The 20,609-nt window shown below is 38.8% G+C and overlaps 1 protein-coding gene across 3 annotated transcripts in view; it reads right to left on the reverse strand.

Annotated features, from left to right (window-relative positions):
• The window catches only part of RAD51B (RAD51 paralog B), a 386,318-nt gene that overhangs the window by 128,268 nt on the left and 237,441 nt on the right, over positions 1–20,609 (reverse strand). The window lies entirely within an intron of this gene.

Consider the following 20,609-nt stretch of genomic DNA (forward strand, 5'->3'; position numbering starts at 1 on the left):
AAGAAAATACATATCAAAAAAAGAAAAATTTTTGAAGGCCAGAAAGTGGAAGTATAAATCACAGATTACCAAAAATCAAGGTAATGTTGACTCTGGAAAGATTATTAACAATAGCAAAAAGGAAATAAAAGTTGGATTTATAATGAAATTATATTAGGAATAGCGATTAAATATATTCCTAGATATCAGTGAAAAAATAATCATTTTTCCTCAAGTAGGACAATGCTGAAAAAGAAGAAAAGGCAGGTAATGGAGATTAACCATATCACATTGATATAGAAATAAAAATCGAGTGGAATGAAAACACATTAGGAATTTAGCACATTTGGCAGAAATAGATAATCTCTATTGGAAAACCATTCTAAGAAACAGCATGTGAATTTAGGTCTGATAGCTCATATTTGTCACTTTTCTATGAACTTGAAGATGATGTAACATAACTGAGAAGCAGCAAACCTAGTCCCCCAAAAAAAGAGGAAGAAAAGGAGACTGGAGTGCTCATCTGAGATGGCACTGGAAAAACGTTAGCCCAGTGAATCTGGCAAAAATAAAGTCTGACAGTGTCTGTGTGTGTAAGAATGGGAGAGAGGAAATGAGAGAATGAAGCAGGAAGAAAGAGAAGAACTATCAAACTGACAACACTGGCAGAAGAACAGATTTGCAGCCATGAAGATATTTTGGCTGGATATTTTAAAGTTCATAGCTATCAATAAAATGAGACTCTGGAAGAGCCTTCAGCTCAAAGAGGCAAAGCTAAAAAGTTAATCTTTGTTTTCAGGATTCAGATTAAAATATTTATGAAGGGGATATGAAGCAGTACCTAGGGAACACTTCATTGCCTATTAAGTCTCTTCAAGTCCTGTAGGCTTCATGACAGCATCGAAGCCCTGCCAACCCATGTTGTATTCTGATAGAACTGAGAGCTGGAACAGTGCACACTAACAATGTCCTTTGATGGCCAACATGCAACTAAGGATCTTTGTGGTGAATAAACCAAGAAAAAGCTGCTGGTTTTTCAATGCAGAATCTGTAATTTAAAATCTTCTAATCTCTATCTCCTGGTGAGCATCTGCTCCTCTCCATAAGATTTCTAACAGCCACCTGAGGATGTGGAGAACATGTGGGATCTTCCAGAATAACTCAGAAGCAGACAGTGCAGGAATAGGAATTTATAAAACTCACATATATCCAAGCATATGTCTTGTTTCAATTCTACATCACTCCTGGCTGAAAACTGGGGAGAGTACAGAGAGATGTATTATCTGAACCTGGATCTGAATTCAGAATTATTTAGTAACAAGCTGAAACACAGATCTCTTTCCAGAATCTTACTTTATAAAACTTAAGATCATGAACCTAAATTTTCAGTCCAACATAAAAGGTTTCCTCAGTTTCTTTTTCACTTCAGAAAAAGAAAGGAAAATAGAACTCCACTAATGTTCCTGATGTATGTAAAGAAATTTATTGCACTATTTCTGAGCTAGATAAGTGAAAGACACACCTTTAGTGATAAGCACTATTTAATCAGGGAATCAAAAACGAATCCAGGCCCCACCAATTTTCTTTTCCTATAAACATTTCATTGCAGTTGAAGTTGCACCAACATTTTGAGATGAGTAAACAGTGACGGTAAGTAATAGGCTAAAGAAATTAACAAGCATTTTGATTACGAAAATTATTTTTAAAATAGTGGAATTAATAGAAAACAGACATAGAAAAATGATGAAACAGTACTGAGTCTTTCTAATTCATTCTATGATACTTCTGAAATACTCTCCATGAGCTACCCATAAGCTTCTGGAATAGAATGTAAAATCCATTCTTAAGTTGCTGTCCCTATAAAGTGCAAATGAAAGAGACAGATGAGGGAAGTAAAAATGAAAGCAATTTCAAGTTTTGCAGATCCAACCTCTATTAAATGGTCAAATCTTAGTTTCCTTTCTTTTCTTTTTAGCATCACATTTCCCTGTCAAGGGGTTTGTAATAAATATTTATTATTTGACAACAATGTAGAATAAATATTAAATGACTGAAAAATCATTTCTGCCATGAGGCATGCTAAGAACACAAACGTACTTTGTAAGAGGAAATATATCACCTTGATGAAAAATGAATAGAAATTGGATAGATGCCATTAGATTAGATAAAGGAAGATAAATATGAGACAAGCAGAGCAGCTGGGAAACAAAAGGCTTAGAGAGAATTGATGATGACAGCAGAAATATTGTACATTAACATTTGTTTTAGTTAGGGAAAGAATTTTTAATAATACATTTTACTGTTTATAAGCTTTATGGAAGAGATGAATCACAGAATTGATTGCAGAAGCCCAGCAGAAAATAGTAATTGTTGGGAAAACACCTCCTGTCAATAGCAAAGAAAGTGATGAATTAGAAAATATATTGGATGAACTTTCAGAAGGATTCTGACAACCAGAAATTAAGCCAATGTCCTGACAAAAAAAAGTAAAGATTATGAAGGGGACAGTCTTATATCAAATTAGTTATTAAAATGCCAAGATGATAAACTACCAAACAGTGAAATAACAAGATGATTTTGACTGAGCTATCCGCTCTCACATGATTGAAAAATTCTGATTTTATAATGGAAAGTTAATTATTTTAACAAAACTAACGGACTACAACATTTCATTGAAATACTTGAGAAAATCAGCTGTCTTAACATTTAATACATCATTTCAATTTAGACTGGAAAGACAACCACTTTTGTCCCTATTTTTATGGAAACTGTTACAAGAAATTGGTTTCTAGCATTGACTGAGGAACATAAATAAAACTATTTGAAGCCTCCTTTAAAGTATGTCAGTTTCTTATCAATGAACAAATTCTTCTCTTTTTATTTTATTCTATGTCAAGCTTTTTTTCACTCTACCTTTTCTCCTAGACTCCTATTATTCCTGTCTATTGTACTAGCAAAATGCATATACATGCACTAGGGAGTGAATGAAAAGCAAATCTACATTTACAGTCAATAAATATTTTGGAATTCAGGTCTACTGACTGAATACCAGAGACCTGTGAAAGGAGTCTGGCTTTCATTATGCTTGTGGCCCTTACTGAGACAATGCTGGCTTGCTGGGACATTTTGCTGATTCTTGTTGCTGTGCTATTGCAGTGAAGAGGAGAACTCTTCAGTAACACCACATTCACTTGAAAGAGCATGAGAATTGAGAAAGCAGCCTACACCACTGACAGGGTCACTCAACAGGGAGAATACTATCTCTCAAGGTTTGATTAGACTCATGTACTAATAAAATCAGAGCTAAGCTAAACAAATCTTTCCCATAATTGTGCCAAATTGACTGGGTGGACAATCTTCACACCAGAATTTCCCTTCTTATTGTAGATCAGAAGGGTTGTTTTTTCAGCTGCAATAGAGCCCAGGAAAAAGCCAGTAAGGAAAACAACAAAGTTGATTTTGCATCAGATATCCCAGCAGACTTTGTAATTGTTTTTTCTGCCCTCCCTTCTGCTTCTTCTTAGGCCCATTGTGCCGGAATTTGATATATTCTAGAAAAGAAAGCAGCAGTCCTTATCCTGCAGATGGTTTACTTTTGAGCAGGAGCTGCAGCCCAGTTCCCAGGGCCAGCTCTGTTTCTCAGTCCCACAGCTCCCACTGCCTCCAGCCCACCGGGAGGCAACCCAAGGAGAGAACCAAGAGTTCTCTAAAGGGCACCAACACCGTGGTGGCATTAGGGTGTCACAGAGTTCTTCCCCACTCCCCCTTTACATTGAAGCATCCTTTAGGGCAATGGGATGGCTTTTTACAACATAAGAGAAAAAATTGTTGTGTTTCCTGCCAAGCCTTACTAAACACCAATGCTTGTTGAACCTTGGAGCTCTCTGAGGCTTCAGTCTTGTCATGGACTTGATTTGACTTGGAAGATAACTGTCCCTTGTTGCAAACAAAGAGCGACCCTAATGCCTTTCCAGTGTTATGGTGGGGAAAAAAGTAGTTTAGGTCTCCTGCAATCATTTACTAAGCTCATGAGATATACCTATAAACAATAAATTGATCTCTGATGGCAAATGAGTCTTCAGATAACATTTTGCACTTATATGGTACTTAACTTATAGATTTTCAAAAGGCCTTAGAAGGGTGGGGAAGAAATAACCCCATTATGCACTTGGGTAAATTGAAGCTCAGAAATTAAATACAGCCATAAAGATTTTATAGCTGATATCAGTACCAAAATCTGCATAACATTATTAAATCCTATTGCCTTCATAATTTGACTTTATCAGGATCTTGTGTTTTCTTACAGAAACAATTATGCCTTGCTTTGTATCTTCCTCCAAATCTCACTGCAAACAAAAGCTGTCTAAGCACAAGTTTTCCCCTTTCAAGCAGAAGAAAGCTCAGCCACTTCAGCTGTACTGTCTGCACCTGTACACTTATCAGTAAAAAAGGCTACAGGCTGGGCAGGCTGTGCAATTATTGTGAATAAGGATGTAAACCAGACAGGCTGAGGAAAAAGATATATGCAGTCATTCTTCAGTCTTCCCAAACATCTAGACCCCACACATATATTCTTCCTATTAAAAAATAATAATTAAAAAAAAGGGGTGGATTGAAACAGGGCATGCTTAAGATCTCCTGAGCACTAGAGTGGGGCTACAAACATGCCCCAGTACTGGGATTAGATGTGGAGTCCTTACTGCTTTCATAAATGCAAAAAAAAAAAAAAAAAAGAGAAAAAAAATTAAAAACCAATCATCATTTGGATTAAAATGATTTCTTATGAAACTTTAATTTCATTTGTGCCATACATAGCACCTGGGAGATGTGGTTCTCTGAAGTCCAGCTGTTAGAAAAAGCTTTCATCAAGGCCAGGTTAATGGGCCACAACTCAATAAAATTCTTTATAGAGCAGTTTAAATGGATTGTATCTCCTCTTTCCCCACAATCCCACCCAGAGGAAACTGTTTAGGAACAAGTTTCCTTTCTAGTACTTTATGGAAAAGCAACATCAGCAGCTAGAGACAGTTTATGAGAGGCATTCTATAAATCCAAACCAATTAGTGCAGAAAAGTAGGCAAACAGAGTTTGTGTACATCCTAAAAACGTCCATTAGCACACATCTGGAAAAAACAGCAGAGTGAATGGACTCAAAAGGCAAGTGACCATCCTGCTGTCATCTCAATCCCTCAAAATGCAGCAGAGCATCTGTTTATTTTCTTTTACTACAATGCATACAAGTTTCATATATTAAAAACATTGCTAAGAGTGCAAAGCCAAGAATTCCCTGTTTATCATCTTAAGAAGAAGTGAGGGAGAGAGAAATGCAGATGCACTTAGGACGTTTTTACAGGAAAACAGCAACCATGAGTGCTGATTTGAGTAAGAAAATTAATGAAGAGAAGGTCTTTAAAAGCTCAAGGGAAGACATGAAATGGATTCAATATGGGAGAAAGAATTCAAAGAAATCTCTATCCTGAAATATCAGCATGAAACTTACATTAACAAATGTAAATTAATATCAAAGAGATCAAACTTTCTCAGCCAAATTCCAACAGATTACATTTAATTATAAGAGTCAGTGCTAGTGTTAGTGTGAAGCAGAGCTTTTGAAATATTTAAAACAAATCTCTAGAAATCATGAAGCTGTGTAAGAACAGCCAAATTTCAGATAAACCACTTCTTGTCTTTTTGTTTCATCCTAGCAATAATTTCTAGAATATGATCATATATTCTTTTGTGTAAGTCCAGGCAGACCACTTCACTTTCCTCTCTGTGCTCCACTCTCAAAAGTGGTTAATTAATAAAAATTAATTCTACACCTCTGTATTTCTTATGTGAAATTATTTAGGGTGCTTATATACCTAAGTTCCAGCTTACATTTATGTTAAGCAGATGTTCCTAATTCAATTACCAATAATTTTATTATTTATGCCAGATATTCATCTTAAAGAAGTACCAGGAATTCCAGGACATCATTCTCTTGCCCATGGTAACATAAATATGTGATAATGAAAAAAAAAGTGAGGATTACTTATCCAGTGTGAAGACTAGAAGTGCAAGTGAGATAGAAGCATTTTATAGTATATTTTACTTGCCTTTTCTGAATCAGCAATCAGCATTTCACCTCAGGCAGACCTGGATTGGTGATGTTCTGGCTGTACACTCTATTATCCTAAGAGTACATAATAGCAGCCAGTGACTGTGCTTGCACTTTGTGCAACCACAAATTCTTCCCCAAGCAGAGGTCAATTGAGTTGCTTAGGTGGCAGAGAGGTGGACAGATGGCTGAACAGCTGATCTAAGGAGACACCATGCAAAGCTGAGGTGCTGAGATCCTGCTTTGCAACACCAGACACAACAGGACATTCAGGAGGCAGTACTAATGTGTGAGCTCCCAACTCTCAATGTCTTAATGATGGCAGTAGATACTCTCAATAGCAGTGGACAAAACAGGACTTTTTACAAAAGAAAAAAAGCTCTCAGAGCAGTTTGTTAGTGCAGTTCTTCCTGTAGTAATGAATAACAGTCACAGGCAATGACTCCAATAAAAATAAACCATCATTGCATGCACATGTGGCTGGGCTTACTCCCACAGGAGACATCCAATACTTGCAAAGGAAAGAAATGGAAGGAAAACAAACAAAAGAAGGAGATAAAAATGAAAACCAAGAATCTTTTAAGAATAGAGGAGAGACAGAGAGGACAAGGCCAGGAATAGGACACTGCAAATCTCAAGCATGTGATACCTGGCTGGCTTCAGGTGCTCCTTATAAAAAGTAATATGTGTATAGAGCACTTATTCACAGTGCACAACGTCAGGAACTAAGAATCAGGATTCATGAGTATTCTTCCCAATTTTGCCACTGCTTTTTGAGCAGCTACATGAAAATCATATATGGACATAAGTCATCTGTAGCAATTTTCCTGTATTAATTTTCTGCCAGGTAGGCACAGCTCCAGAGATACCCTACTTTCCTCTACCCTCAGAGGCTACAATCCAGAAGGATCAATAAGCAACAGCTCTGCTATCTCTTTTCAGTGGGGTCAATTCCTCCCCCTCTCAAAACCAGAAAAAAAGGCATGTGTTTTGGCTGAGCCTATCAAGGCAGTTGCTAGCAACAGATGACCAGTCTGCAAATTGCTTCAGTTTTTGTGGTGTGCCAAACATTAGATTTCAAATGAGAGAGGTCAGCATGAAATATGTAGTGTCATTTAGGCATGGTTTTAGCATCAGGCACTATAATGAGGAGCTCTGAGTATCTTTGGACTGAGTAAACTCCAATGGAAGAAAATAATCAAAACCTCAAATGAGTATCAAAGACAAACATAGACAACAAAACCAAAACTTTCCAAGGTGAACTGTTCTGATGTGCTCCAGAGCAACAACTGCCCTGAATGCAATAGGCCAAAGCTAACAAAATGCTGCTTTTCCTTAGCTGTCCTTTCCCAGACTGCCAGCACATTCCTGAGCCTTATATCCACAGAGCCTTTTCTTGCCTGATGTACTTAACAATAACTTCAGTGGCAGGGAACTGCACTACCCAGGCAAACAGCACATTTTAATTGGAAAAGAAAATGAAATCCCACATGTGTATTCAGATGGTGTCTGAACTGCAGCAGCATGGCCAGGGAACTGCACAAAAGCAGGCTGCCTCCAGTTTACTTCACTGAGATCAGACTTCTGGTGAAAGTCCCCCAGGGTGAAATACAGGGAGGGTATGCAGGATAGTCAGCTCCCTTCAGCTCATGAAACACCAGAACCTATGAAATTCCTTTCCCCAGAAGCCTTTTCTGTCTCCCTGCCACATGCCTTATTCCCTAGTTTGTAAAATGGATTTTGTCACCTTTTCTGTTTCCGAGTGTCTCCTAATTTTCCAAGTGGAGAGTCCTCTATAGGCCAGGAAACTTCACAAGAACTTGGCCATGATGATATCCTATGCTATAATACTTTTGAGGCTCAGAGCCCTGATAGTTATCCAATATGAAGGGTAATTCAGGAGAAAATCCTCGTAGCTTCCATTAAGCAGGAAAACAGCCAGCCAGCAAGTGTCCTGCTGACCACAATAAAACACTGCCAAGAAAAGGGACCTGAGGATGATGCTGTGGCTGGATAAAGTAGCTGGGCAACATAAACACAGATTCCTATGGGAATCTTCTTATGTGGCAACTTATGGTCAAGCATGAGATTTACAGTACACCAGCAGTGAAAAGAACACAAAATAGTTTATGTAGCTTTTCAGAGCTTTGCATACTGTCCCATTTCACTCTAGTTCTGCCAATAAGAAAGAAGCTGACAACACTTATTTATGATACATACTGGAACACTGCTTTAGCCCAGAAATCTTGTGTCCCAAATTGTGAAGGACGCCTAAGGGAGTACCAGTACAATAGGACCAGAGCAGCTCTTCTCAGAACACATGGCTGCTTCCACCCAGCCTGCCAGCCATGACTGGAAGAGATGGGATCAGTGGGGAGCACAGCTGGGAAGCCCAGGAGCTGCACACTTTCTTCTCCAGAGAGCCACATGTTCAGACAGAGATGCCACTGGCTCCTCTGCCCATGTCACTGCATGGAGCAAATCAGCTCGATGTAATTCAGCAGCACAACGTGAGGGATGCACATTCTTAAGTATATGTTCTTAAGTAATTAGCATATGCATTGCCATCATTACTCATTACTTTTATTATACTTCTAATATCTGTAATAATTTCAGCAACACACTTATCCTCTACAGATAAAAAAGTATCCACTACAAATTCAATTTCAATGCCTGTTTCTACTGTGTCTCAAATCTTTATTTACACAATACTCATTCCTTTAAATTTCTTTTGGTTTTCTATATGATGAGAAACACCATTGTGATTTATAAATTGAAAGAAAATTAATCTATTATAAAATAAGATCAGAAGTGGGCTCTTCCTGTTCTCCACTCACAGACTCTGAACATTATTAAAAGCAAATGTTCTTCCTTGAGGTAAAGACATAATCCTAAAATCCCAGACCTGGGCCAAAAAGCTTGGGATTCAACCAAGTTAAAGTCCTAGATCACGGCATAAATATTTTTTACTGTCAGTAGTGACTGCAAATTGCCTTTGACATGAAACAAACAAAACCCCTTTCCAACTCTGTGTGTTCACTTTGTTCCTTTCCTAAAAGCAAAGTCCCTGGAGACAAGCTAACACAGTACTGCTAATTTCACACATGAGTGGCAGCGATATTTTCTTATGCAAAGCCTCAGCAGAGTGTATTTTAGAGTTCACTGGGAATCACACAACAAGGACAAGAAAAAGAGTCATGCTAACAGACCTGTGAGCTAATACATACAGATGCAATATGTGTGCTTTTGGAGTACTGTCATGCTCTAATGATGTTAAAAAAACAGGTGATAGAGTTAATTTAAAATTTAATTTCAACCTTTCTATAAGAGTCAGATTTTCTATAGCAAGAACATTATTAGGAGAGAATTTACTAATGAATTGGAAACCATTGGCCTTATAAACATCATCTGTATTGATGAATGTACAACTACTGAATAACAAAATTCTAGAAGAACTTTTCTCTAACAAACATGAACTGTTCTAGAAGGCTTCATTTACATTTCTACAGGGCAATGGATACCCAAGAAGCCCCAGCAGGCAAAGGCAAACATTCTTGTTTCAGTGCATGGCACAGATGCACTAAAGACTGGTCAACCCTTTAAGACCTGAAATATTGCTTTATAACCCATCAGGTCTGAAATTTTTGATGACAACATGCCACAAAGAATGAGTATGTTAAGAAATCTTTTTATGTTTGGAGAAGAAACAGAAGCAAAGATGATGTGTAATGATCATTGTTTTCACAAAGTTGCTGGGAGCAGCATTTACAGCTCCCAGATATTCTCTGCCATGCGGATTATGATTAGGAAATTCAGACTTTAGTGATCCTAAGTACATGTGAACTTTAGAAAAGTTTAGTAATGTTCAAAGGACAAAAATGTAGCCATTACAAAGAAAATGCAAAACTGTAGGGAAAAAAATCTCAACCTATCCTTTCCTGCGGTGGCACCCAAATGGCAGCCTTTATTACATATCTTATAGTAAGTTGTTTACCTTTATTTTATATATTTAATACCAATTAAGTATATCTGGTATTATCTTAGTAAGATTAGGAGAGAAACTCTTTGATTTTTTGGTGCTTATTTATAGTTTTACTTTCTCTTTTCTGCTTGCTCAGTTATTTCAAATGAGATGGCCATTATAAGCTTCATCACGAGCTAGAAGCAAGAGAAAAATATATGAAAAAAGGAGGAAAAAGTAGTTTCCTCTTGTTTTTGAAATGAAATGTACCACATCCAGCTGTAAATATCAATACAAGAGAAGATTAGTGACTTTTTATCTGTAGTTTGAGAAGACTGTGGGTACAGAGTTTTATATTACTGTTAGATAGATAAATAAAGACTGATGCTAAAAGAAACAAGTTCAGTGACGTAAAGTGAAAAACAAACATATCACTTGGACCAGAATCATCAATGTGCTGAAAAAAAGGTCAGTGCTGGCTCAGACATGATAAGGTTTCACTGGCTCAGACTCCAAACCTTCTCGACCACTGTCAGCTCTGCACAAGGTCAGCTCAAGTGTTCTGAAGCCCTTAATTTCCACTTCAATGCCATGCAGTATGCAAACACCCTGAACTGCAGAAGGTATCTGCACAGACAAATTAAATCCAATGGCAGAAAAAATTTAGACTGATTGTTCACTCAGGACTAGTGCAAGAACTTCTGCCAGAGATTCCGGACTCACTTGTAGGAAATGACTGATAAGAGCGACCATGAACCATCGCTGTTACGCAAATCTGAAAGGGCCTTGCAAACCCAAGATAAGCCTAATGATCTCTTTCCAGTGGAGAACTTCAGTAGTGACTCACACACCACTCTGCAACATAAGTTTATCACTTTCTTTGACAAGACACGGGGATTTATTGACAAGTGACCTCATTAGTAATTTCCAAGTTGGTGTTGCTCCAATACGAATACTCAAGGAAGAAGTAATTCATTAACTGAGCTGTACTTTACAGTACTTCTTACTAGTATTCAAAAAGTTGAAGCCAACCCATCAATGACAAGTCTGTCAGAAACACTGAACTTCAACATGGATTGACGAATTTATGGCTTTCTGCTAATATGCTGCCAAAGGACATCTCTCCCTAATCAAAGTACCTGTAAGAGCTGGAAGTAGGATGGCTCAGGTAGCTATTTATAATGCCTTTTTCCTTTTAGCCCCAAGTATCTTCCAGTGTTTCCACCACGTGGGTAGAACATACTACCACCTCCTGAATACATCCTTTCCATTCCTGATTGAGCAGATATCCCAAAATCCCATGGTATTTTTCCAACAGTTACAACAGTTAGTCCAAGGGAAGGCAATATTGTGAAAATTGTATATTTTATTACCTTCTTGATGCATTATGATGGGTAGATATGATAAAGTGCCAGGCAGCTCCCATTAAGTCTGCAACATTGGAGATAATCAAAACCCCCTGTGTTTTAAAATGCAGTCCATATCAGGCAGTGGTATGTCAAAATGGGTTTTATTCCTTAAAGTGGGTCACTAGTCTGCATTCAGTTACTAAGCAGTTAAAAAGGTTTTGTTCTTTTTCAGCCTGTTTTTACATCACAGCTAAAGGCACATGAATTACAGAGATCAAAGATTAAAAAGTCTAGTAGAGCAAACTCCTCTAGATTAATTGATCCTACCCAGGGTAGATATACTGATAAAACTGAAACAAAAAACCCCACATTGTTCTCTCTACAGCAGATTTTAAAAATCATTCATTGGTTGCCATTCTTCTGTGTTGCCAATCTAGAAGAGTTCAATGACTTTAGATTTGCAAAACAAGCAACAGCTCAAGTTCAGAGTACAATATTCCAGATATACAAACTCCTGACATGATTCTCCCTTAATATGTGTGGAGAATCATAAAAGTTCCAATGCCTGAACATAGGAATTGTGTCTGATCCCTACCTTTTCACACAAGATGCCATGCATTTTGCCCACTGAAGTCAATATGTCAAAGTTTGTCTGGTTTTAGAACTTTACCTGAGGTCTACTCTTTTTACCAGCGACAGCTCAAACATGTTACTATGTCAATAAATATATTCTATCTAGCACAGACTGTGGCTGGGAAGAAAGTAGAGAAGAAAGCAGAAAGAAGCTTAAACAAACATTTCCAGGCCATATACAGTATTCCAGAGATGTTCCTTGTGCCTTTCCACAACACTTTTCAGTTGCAAACACATTGCTTGATCTTTTCTAGCTTAGCCCACATCCTTCTCATGGTTACATAGCAGTGTTGAATTAGTCTTTCAGTGATAAACTAAACCTCTCTAGTATTAGCTTCACTTCAAACTTGTCTGCTCCTTAAGTAAAATAGAAACTCATTTGTAATGCCCAATATTATTTTGCAAATTATTTCTATTAGCAATCTTATATTCCAGTATATTTTCATTACTTAAGGTTGTCCAGTTCAGTCACAATTATTTTCTGACATTTTTCACTATTAAGAATGTCTTTAAGTATACTATATTTCAAGACAGACTCAGCAGAACTTTCCTGAATAATTAACACTTAAAGTTGAGCTAGGCATTGCTTGCCTCTGTTTTAAATTTAAAAAGGAAAAAAAAAAAAAAAAAAAAAAAAAAAAGAAATAAAAAAAAAAATTGAAAAAGAAGAATCCCATACAAGACAGGAGGCAAGGGGATTTGCCACGTCATTCCAACAACTGTGGACATTGCCACTCTTTAGGAGTGATGACATTTCAGTTATTGATAAGAAAATCTGTCCTAGGTTAATTCCTCTCTGTTTTGAGGGGAAAACTCACACAGAAGTCAAATCAAAATCAGAAAAGTAATTCTGTATAAACAGGATGGGAGTTTGCATTCATTCCCTCCATGCAAAGGGACTTAAGCTTACTTCAGACAATTCAGACCAGAGTCTAAAAGTCCTATCTGGTTCTCTCTCTCCCATTTTTATGCTGTTTTACTTAACTGTAAGCACAGTGTTTGTAAAGGGTGTTGGATTAATAGCATCACAGAGAAAAGTTCTCTTTTGTATTCAGAGCAGATTTTGTTACAGTAATCTTACCCCTCCCATCCCGACCTTTAAGTGGCTCCCAATAAAGAACAAGAGGTTCAGCCCAAATTTCTGAAAAATTCTATCTGATTAACATGAAGGTGAACAATTGTCAATGAGACCAAGGCAAAATGACGCCATTTCCTCAGTTACAGAACTGAGAAAATATGTAAAAATTTTAAAAAGAGCATCTCTGTGACTAAGTAGGTCTCATCACGGTAACAATTCTATCTTTTGTGATGTGTGTGAAACAGGGGGGAAAAAAAGGTATTGATAATATTAGAAATGTTGCATTAACCACTAGTGGAGATAAGAGGCCAGACAAGCATTTTAATAACTTAAAAATTTAAGTGCTAGTACTGTGTTTGTTGGGTACTTGCAGTTTAGAAGTTTTGATGTCTGCAAAGAGGAGAGACAGAGGAATGCAAAGTGACTTGTAGAGATTAGGCTTTAAAAAATCACCTCTGGTATCAATAGAAACTGGAAACAAGGAATTAGAGAAAAAGTTCAGCCATAAAGCTCCAGTCACAGTCCCAGTTTCATTAACTTTTACTCATGCATAAAAGTTTATGGCATGCTGAGGAGAGAGATTCAAGACTGAACTCAGTGACCACACTGAACATCAGTTCAGCAGGTGAGTTCATCTACTGGGCAAGCTGGAGCAGGAAGCAGGAGTACCTTCACTACATAGTACCAGGAGATACAAAGACTTGTCAGTGCCTGAAACCAAGGGAATAAATGTTAAGCAAGATCAAGCTTACTGGCACTCAATGGCATTGAAGAGATTCCAGCTCTGCTACCAGCTGCAAAAGATTTACTCAGTCACTTAGTTATGATTCAGTTTTCTTGGTTATGAGCACCTGGCAAGGACACTGCAGAGATCAGTCTGCAAATGCTTTTGCATAGTAAATTGAAAATATAAAATAATAGGAGATGGTTAACTTGTAACTGGTGTAGGTTAGCAGCAACCAAGGAGCAGCCTCTTCTGAAAGTGGGCTTGTCAGTCAGAGATACCTGTCAGAGAGAACCCACCTGTACCACCAGCCTCAGCAGGAAGACTCAGTGTAACTTAGTGACCCAGAGATGTCCCTGCTTCTCAGTTTAGGATGCTTTGAACTACAGGTGAATGATTTTGAAGCTTGTACTGGTGCTCCTACATTTTGTCTACCTGACAGTAGCATAATCTTCCTTAGGAAAACTTTCAGTTGTTATTAAAGAAAAGAAAGAGAAGAAAACAAGATGAACTATTTCAAGGTTTCTGCTGTTCTTTTCTATTTGACCTAGAGCCTTTTCATTTCTGTTTAGATTCCTAGATAACAAATTGATTAGTGTTTTATAAGCACCTGAGTAAATGAATTCTTGTTCAAGAAGGATGGAAACATTTCTCTCTAAAAGTGTCCTGTTAAGAGGAGAGGGCCATAAATACAGACACATCTAATGCAGACAGGGCTCCAGGGACAGCTATATTGTATGACTGCCCCCCCAAAAGTTCATTAAGAGGAGGCTTGCTGCAAAGAGAGACATGAACAAGCACTCAAGTCAGGCAAGTAAGTCATCTGGTGATGGTTGAGCTTCAAACACTTGTTAATGAACTGTCATTATTTGGGCATCTTTTCCATTTCTTTAAATGGAAGGGATTGCAGAATTTGAATATGTGTTTCTGCAGACTTTTCAAGGCTATTTTTTCAAAAGAAACATAATGGAGAACCATAAAAAATAATCTCACCTAAAAAAAAAAAATCTACTTTTTTTGTCAAATTTCCTATTATTTTTTCCTTGCATGATTCCACACCATCACTTTTATCCTAAAAAAGTTATAAAAATATCTCTGTGTTTTTACAGAATTGACTTTCCATATGATTAGCATATCATAAGAAGATGGCTCAGAACAGATACACACTTTACGACACTTCCAATAACCATCTCCAGGTGAAGCTACAGCCAAATATCTGTGCATTTTGAAATAACTAATATGATAAAACATGTAAGGTAAATAACTCCAAATCTCATAAATGTAAAACATCATCCTCACTCCCCTTGGCTGTCTTCCAGCCCTTCCCCCATCCAGCAAGTACCAGGGTTACTTCACCATCGTAATTTTGGAATGCTTATTCAGGGCTTATTCATATGATAGTAAGCAGAGCGAGATGAAACAGCTGGTCTGTAACCAAGGACACAACAAAAGTTATGTCTGGCATTAGTCAGAACAAGATAAGGGGGTTTTGTTCTGTTTTGTTTTATTGAGAATGAGTCACCATGCACTTATGCATTTGAAACACTTTACCTGCATTTTAGCAGGAAAATTCCTGCCCAATAGCTCACTTAGCGCAGTTTGGAAATTTCAGCCCATATCTCAATCCTAAAACCAGTTTTTCTCCAAACAGCCAGACCCCTGAGCTGGAAGACATGGATGGGGAACAGAATGAAGCCCCCATAACCCAAGGGGAAATGCCCAGTGACCTGCTTTGCCACCTAGACACACACAGGTCTGCAGGGCCAGGTGGGACCCACCTGAGGGTACTGAGGGAGAGCTGTCAGAAGAGCTCCCTGTGCCACTGCCCATCAGTTACCTGCAGCCCTGGTCACCTGGGGAGCTCCCAGGTGACAGGAACCTGGCAAACGTGGCATCATGGTCAAGGGCCAGAGGAGGACCTGGGAACTACAGGCCTGTCATCCTGACCTTGGTGCTGGGGAAGTTCATGGAGCAGACATCCTGAGCACCACCACACAACACATGCAGGACCAGGGGACCAGGCCCACAGAGCATGGGTTTGTGCAAGGCAGGTCCTGCTTAACCAGCCTCCTTTCCTTCTATGACAAAGTGACCTGCTTCGTGGATAAAGAATGTCTGTGGATGTCATTGACCTAGAATTTAGTAGAGATTTTCATACTGTTTCCCACAGCATTCTCATGGAGAAATTGGCTTCCCATGGTGCAGATGGCTGTACTGGTTGCTAGGTGAAACCCTGTCTGGGTGGGCAGGCCCAGAGAGTGGTGGTGAATGCTGCTACGTCCAGTTGGTGACCAGCCACCAGTGGTGCTCCCCAGGGTTCAGTATTAGGGCCAGACCTATTTTATGTCTTCATTGATTGTCTGGACAAGAGTATCAAACACACAATTTGCAGGCAACAGCAAGCTGGGCAGGAGTGTTGATCTACTGGAGGGTAGGAATGCTCTGCAGAGGGACCTGGACAGGCTGGATCAATGGGCCAGTTAAATGGCATTTAATAAGGTTAAGCACTGGGTTCTGCACTTGCATCACAACAACCCCAGGCAATGCTACAGAAGGGGGAAAAGTGGCTAGGGACACTGGTTGACAACTAGTTGAACATGATCCAGTAGTCCAGGTGGCCAAGAAGGCAAATGACATCCTGGCCTGTATCAGGAACAGTGTGGCCAGCAGGACCAGGAAAGTGACTGTCCCCCTGTACTTGGCATTGGTAAGGCTACACCACAAACCTTGTGTCCTCTTCTGGGCCCCTCCATACAAGAAGGACTTTGAGGTGCTGGAGTGTGTCCAGAGAAGGGCAACAAGGCTGGTGGAGGGTCTGGAGCACACATCTGAGGAGGAGTATCTGAGGGAGCCAGACTTGTTCAGCCTGAAGAAAAAAAGATGCAGAGCAGACCTCATTGCTCTCTTCAGCTCTCTGAAAGGAGGTTGTAGGTGGGTAGAGGTTGGCCTCTTCTCCCAGGTAATGTGACAGAACAGAAGGAAATGGCCTCAAGTTGTGCCAAGGGAGGTTAAGATTGGGTATCAGGAAGAATATCTTCACAGAAAAGTTGTCAAGAATTAGGACAGGCTTCTCAGGGAAGTAATGTTTCCATCCCTGGAGGTATTTAAAAGACATGTAGATGTGGTACTTGGGGACATGGTTTAGTGGTGGACTTGGCAGTACTGGGTTAATGGTTGCACTCAATGATCTTAAAGGTTCCAACCTGTATGATTCTGTGATTCTAAATGCTCTTTCTTTAAAATACCACAGGAGAACACTGACTTGTTGTAAAATAACACTTCTATATGCATTTTTCCTCTGAGAATTCCAAAACATGTTACAGAGATTAACACAATACTACAAGTCTCACAAATCCCTTGTAAATTATAAAATAAACCAGGCCCGTAGAAATCACCATAGCAGATCTGGGCAATGTCTCATTTAATCCAGCACCCTGCCTCCAATGGACAAGAGCAAAATATTAAATACAGCATGGCAATGTATTTAACCCTACCAAAGACAGCCGAGAACACATAAAAAACAGTAACCTTAAAGCCTGCTGACTCCAGTTCAGGAAAGAAGGATACTTGTATACATAGGGGTAACTGAGGAGTCTGATAGTTTCTAGTGCAGCCCCTTTGATTTTGGCCCAAACTCAAAGGGTCTGAGTGTTTATGTATGCATTTCAGGAAAATAAATGTCATGGTTAACTACTTATAAGAGTGCTTAGGGAGAATGAAGTATCAGTAAAGATAATTCCCTTCATGAAGGTATTTGTGTGAAACAATTAACTTTTCCCATGTTCTCATGCCACTGTGCTGATGTTGAAATTGTACAGCTCAGTTCCACCTCAGGAGCTAAAAGACTCCTGCTGTTGTTCCTGCTTGTGGGTTTTGGTGACATAATGAATTTAAATGCAGACTGGAAATCTTTTTCAGCCCATCCCCAGTGGTGTTGCTTCTGTCCTGAAGGAAACAAAAAACAGAACCCTGGCTTCTAGAAGGAAGCAAAAGAGCAAAGTTCATCTGTTTGTTCAGAAAGCTGCTCCTATCCTAGCAATAAAGCAAACCTAACTGATTTTCAGGCAGGCAGGACATCCAGAAATTTCATTACTTTGCTGAACTGGCTGCTGTCTTATTAATGTTCACCAGACATAGGAAGGGTGGAAAAAGGGATAGTTGGCTGGAAAATATCTACTGGACAAACAAAATAATTTTTTTACTTAATATATAAAAAAAATCCCAACGGTGTAGGAATTCTACATTTGGTTTCCTAAGGTTTGTTACGTACTTACTCTGCCATCTGCTGCCCTGGCATTCCCCAAGGTTTCAGAACAGGAACTATGTCCGTGAGTTTTCCCAGAAACAAATACTGCATGCATCCAGCAGCACAGTGGGCTGTCCAGGAGATACCAGAGCTCTGGAAAAATGCTTGCTTGAATCTTCCTGAACAATCACATTGTCACTCTGTATTTTGAAAGATACCACCCTTGGCCCAGTGCTTCTCAAGAGGTGCTTTTTCTCTTGATGGGTGGGATTCTGCAGTGAGGATTGGCATGTTGGCTCTACTACCTTGGAAGTAAGATATAATGAGGGAAAGTCTCTCAGACTGTCACCACCACTCCAGCTTCCCCAGGGAAAGAAAGAGAGAAAGTAGATCCAGAAAGAGAATGTTCTGGAGAGCAAATGACTGACTAAAGAATGAATTCTAGCTTTTGAAAACACAAATTATATCCACTGTGGAAGGAAAAGGGAGGTGTTTGTCTGGTGGAAGCTGGTTGGGTGCATGGGAAGAATACAGAAATGCTGTTCATGGCAGGGGGAAAATTTGTGTGGTCAAAGCTCAACTGGAGATTAAGCAGGCCAGAACTGTGGGGGACAATAAAAAGAGTTTTTTTCAAATACATTAATGGGAAAAGGCAGAGCAGAAATAACATCATCCCATTACAGGATGAGGATTGCCAACCTCACAAACAGGGATGTGGACAAGGCAGAGGTGTTTAAACACATTTTTTGCCTCCATCTTCAACACCAATAATAGGCCATGGGGGCCTCTAGCCCTGAGCTGGAGAACCATGACTGCCAGAATCATCAGTTCCCAGCTGGCCCTGAAATTGTGTGGGATCTGCTGCTTCAGCTGGATCTCTGGGGCCTGATGGGACTCATCTGAGGAGCTAGCTGATGTCACACAATGCCTCTCTCAATGATTTTCAGCAGTCTTGGGAATCCTGAGAGATCCCACCCAACAGGAAGCTGGCAAACATTATCCTGATTTTCAAGAAGGGCAAGAAAGAGGACCTCAGAAACTACAGGTCTGTCAGTCTCAATTCAGTGCCTGGTAAAATCAGGAAAAATTTATTCGGGGAAGTACTGAAAAACACCTGGAAGATTCCATGGAAACACAGCTTATTCCTTATACAGTATTGATTCTGTAAGGTTACAAATGTGGACAAGCAGAAAAACTTGGTTTTGAAACTATTTTTCACCCAAATCTCTGGAACAACTGTGTGCTTTCAGTAATTTCCTGGGGCAAAATTTCACTTTAAAACCAAGACTACAGATAACCACAGGTTTTTGTTTGGTTTTTTTAATTTTATTTTATTTTTGTGTGGTTGGTTTTGTTGGTTTTTTTTTTTTTTTTTTTAAATACAGTATGAGAATTTGTAAATGTGAATACTGATGTGGTAATTTTTGAATCTTCATGTTAAGCTTCCTTTGATAGTGCTGGCTTTCAAAGCACTGATATCTAATACCTCCTGGCAGAACCACTTTACGATGACTGAAATGGCATCTCAAGAACTGAGGCACCTTTATTCACAGTTCATTTCTGAAAGTGGGTACAAAGCAATTATAAAGGAGCATATGTGTGTAAAATGATAGTAAGTTAATCAATACAGTGCTGTGACAGGTAGGGTAACTCTAGATGCCTTCCTCTGACTGGAAACTGCATGTCTAGCTGAAAGATTTCTATGAATTTAAGAAACAAGAATTTATCTGAAAGAAGGACACAGATATCAGCAACAGGAAAATATCTACAGGACATCATGGACATATCCCACTTCAGTCATGGACTTCACAGGCACATCACCATTTATATCACACTTCTGTTTCAAATTACTTTGGTTTTAATAATATATGCTAACATTTACTTTAAGGTTGTTTTTCTTCAGTGTAGCTTTAGTTCCTTTGCTTAATTAAAACAGAATGAACACAAAGCTTCACTTGTAAGCAAGGTGGTGCACCTGATAAATCCAGTCAGGAAGAGAGGAAAACTCTACTAAGCAGACCATAATTTCAAAGGCTTGAACACAACTTTTCACACATTTGTGATCTATTCCTTCTCAAACAAAATCAGGAAAAACTACATGTAATAATTCTTTAGAAAAGCTGTCTCCCTTTTTCCACTACCAGAGGAATGTTCTTAATCTGTTTTAGCTGACTTTGTGCATCATGAAGCAGCACAGAGCCCAGTTTCTGCCCTTTACCCTCTGCCAACTCCACCTCTCATGTAACTCTGAAGTGATCCAGGAAATTTATGAACAGCTTTGTATTTTGCAGAACTTAGTATTTTTGTAGAAAAGGAGAACTCATTACAGACCAGAATAAGAACAGCAGTTAAAGTATATTTCTGTGCATAGCCTTTAGAAGTGAGTACAGAAGGTGCCTTTTCTACCTGAATTTTACACACTTAACCTTCCTACCTCAAAATCCAGAGGACTACTGCTACTTTGAAGTGGCTGTTACTTGAAGAAAGACGAGTACTATCATTATAATTTTATTTCTAATAAATAATTTTCTAATAAAAC

Source organism: Oenanthe melanoleuca, chromosome 5 (assembly GCF_029582105.1).
Source record: "Oenanthe melanoleuca isolate GR-GAL-2019-014 chromosome 5, OMel1.0, whole genome shotgun sequence".
Classification (NCBI taxonomy): domain Eukaryota; kingdom Metazoa; phylum Chordata; class Aves; order Passeriformes; family Muscicapidae; genus Oenanthe; species Oenanthe melanoleuca.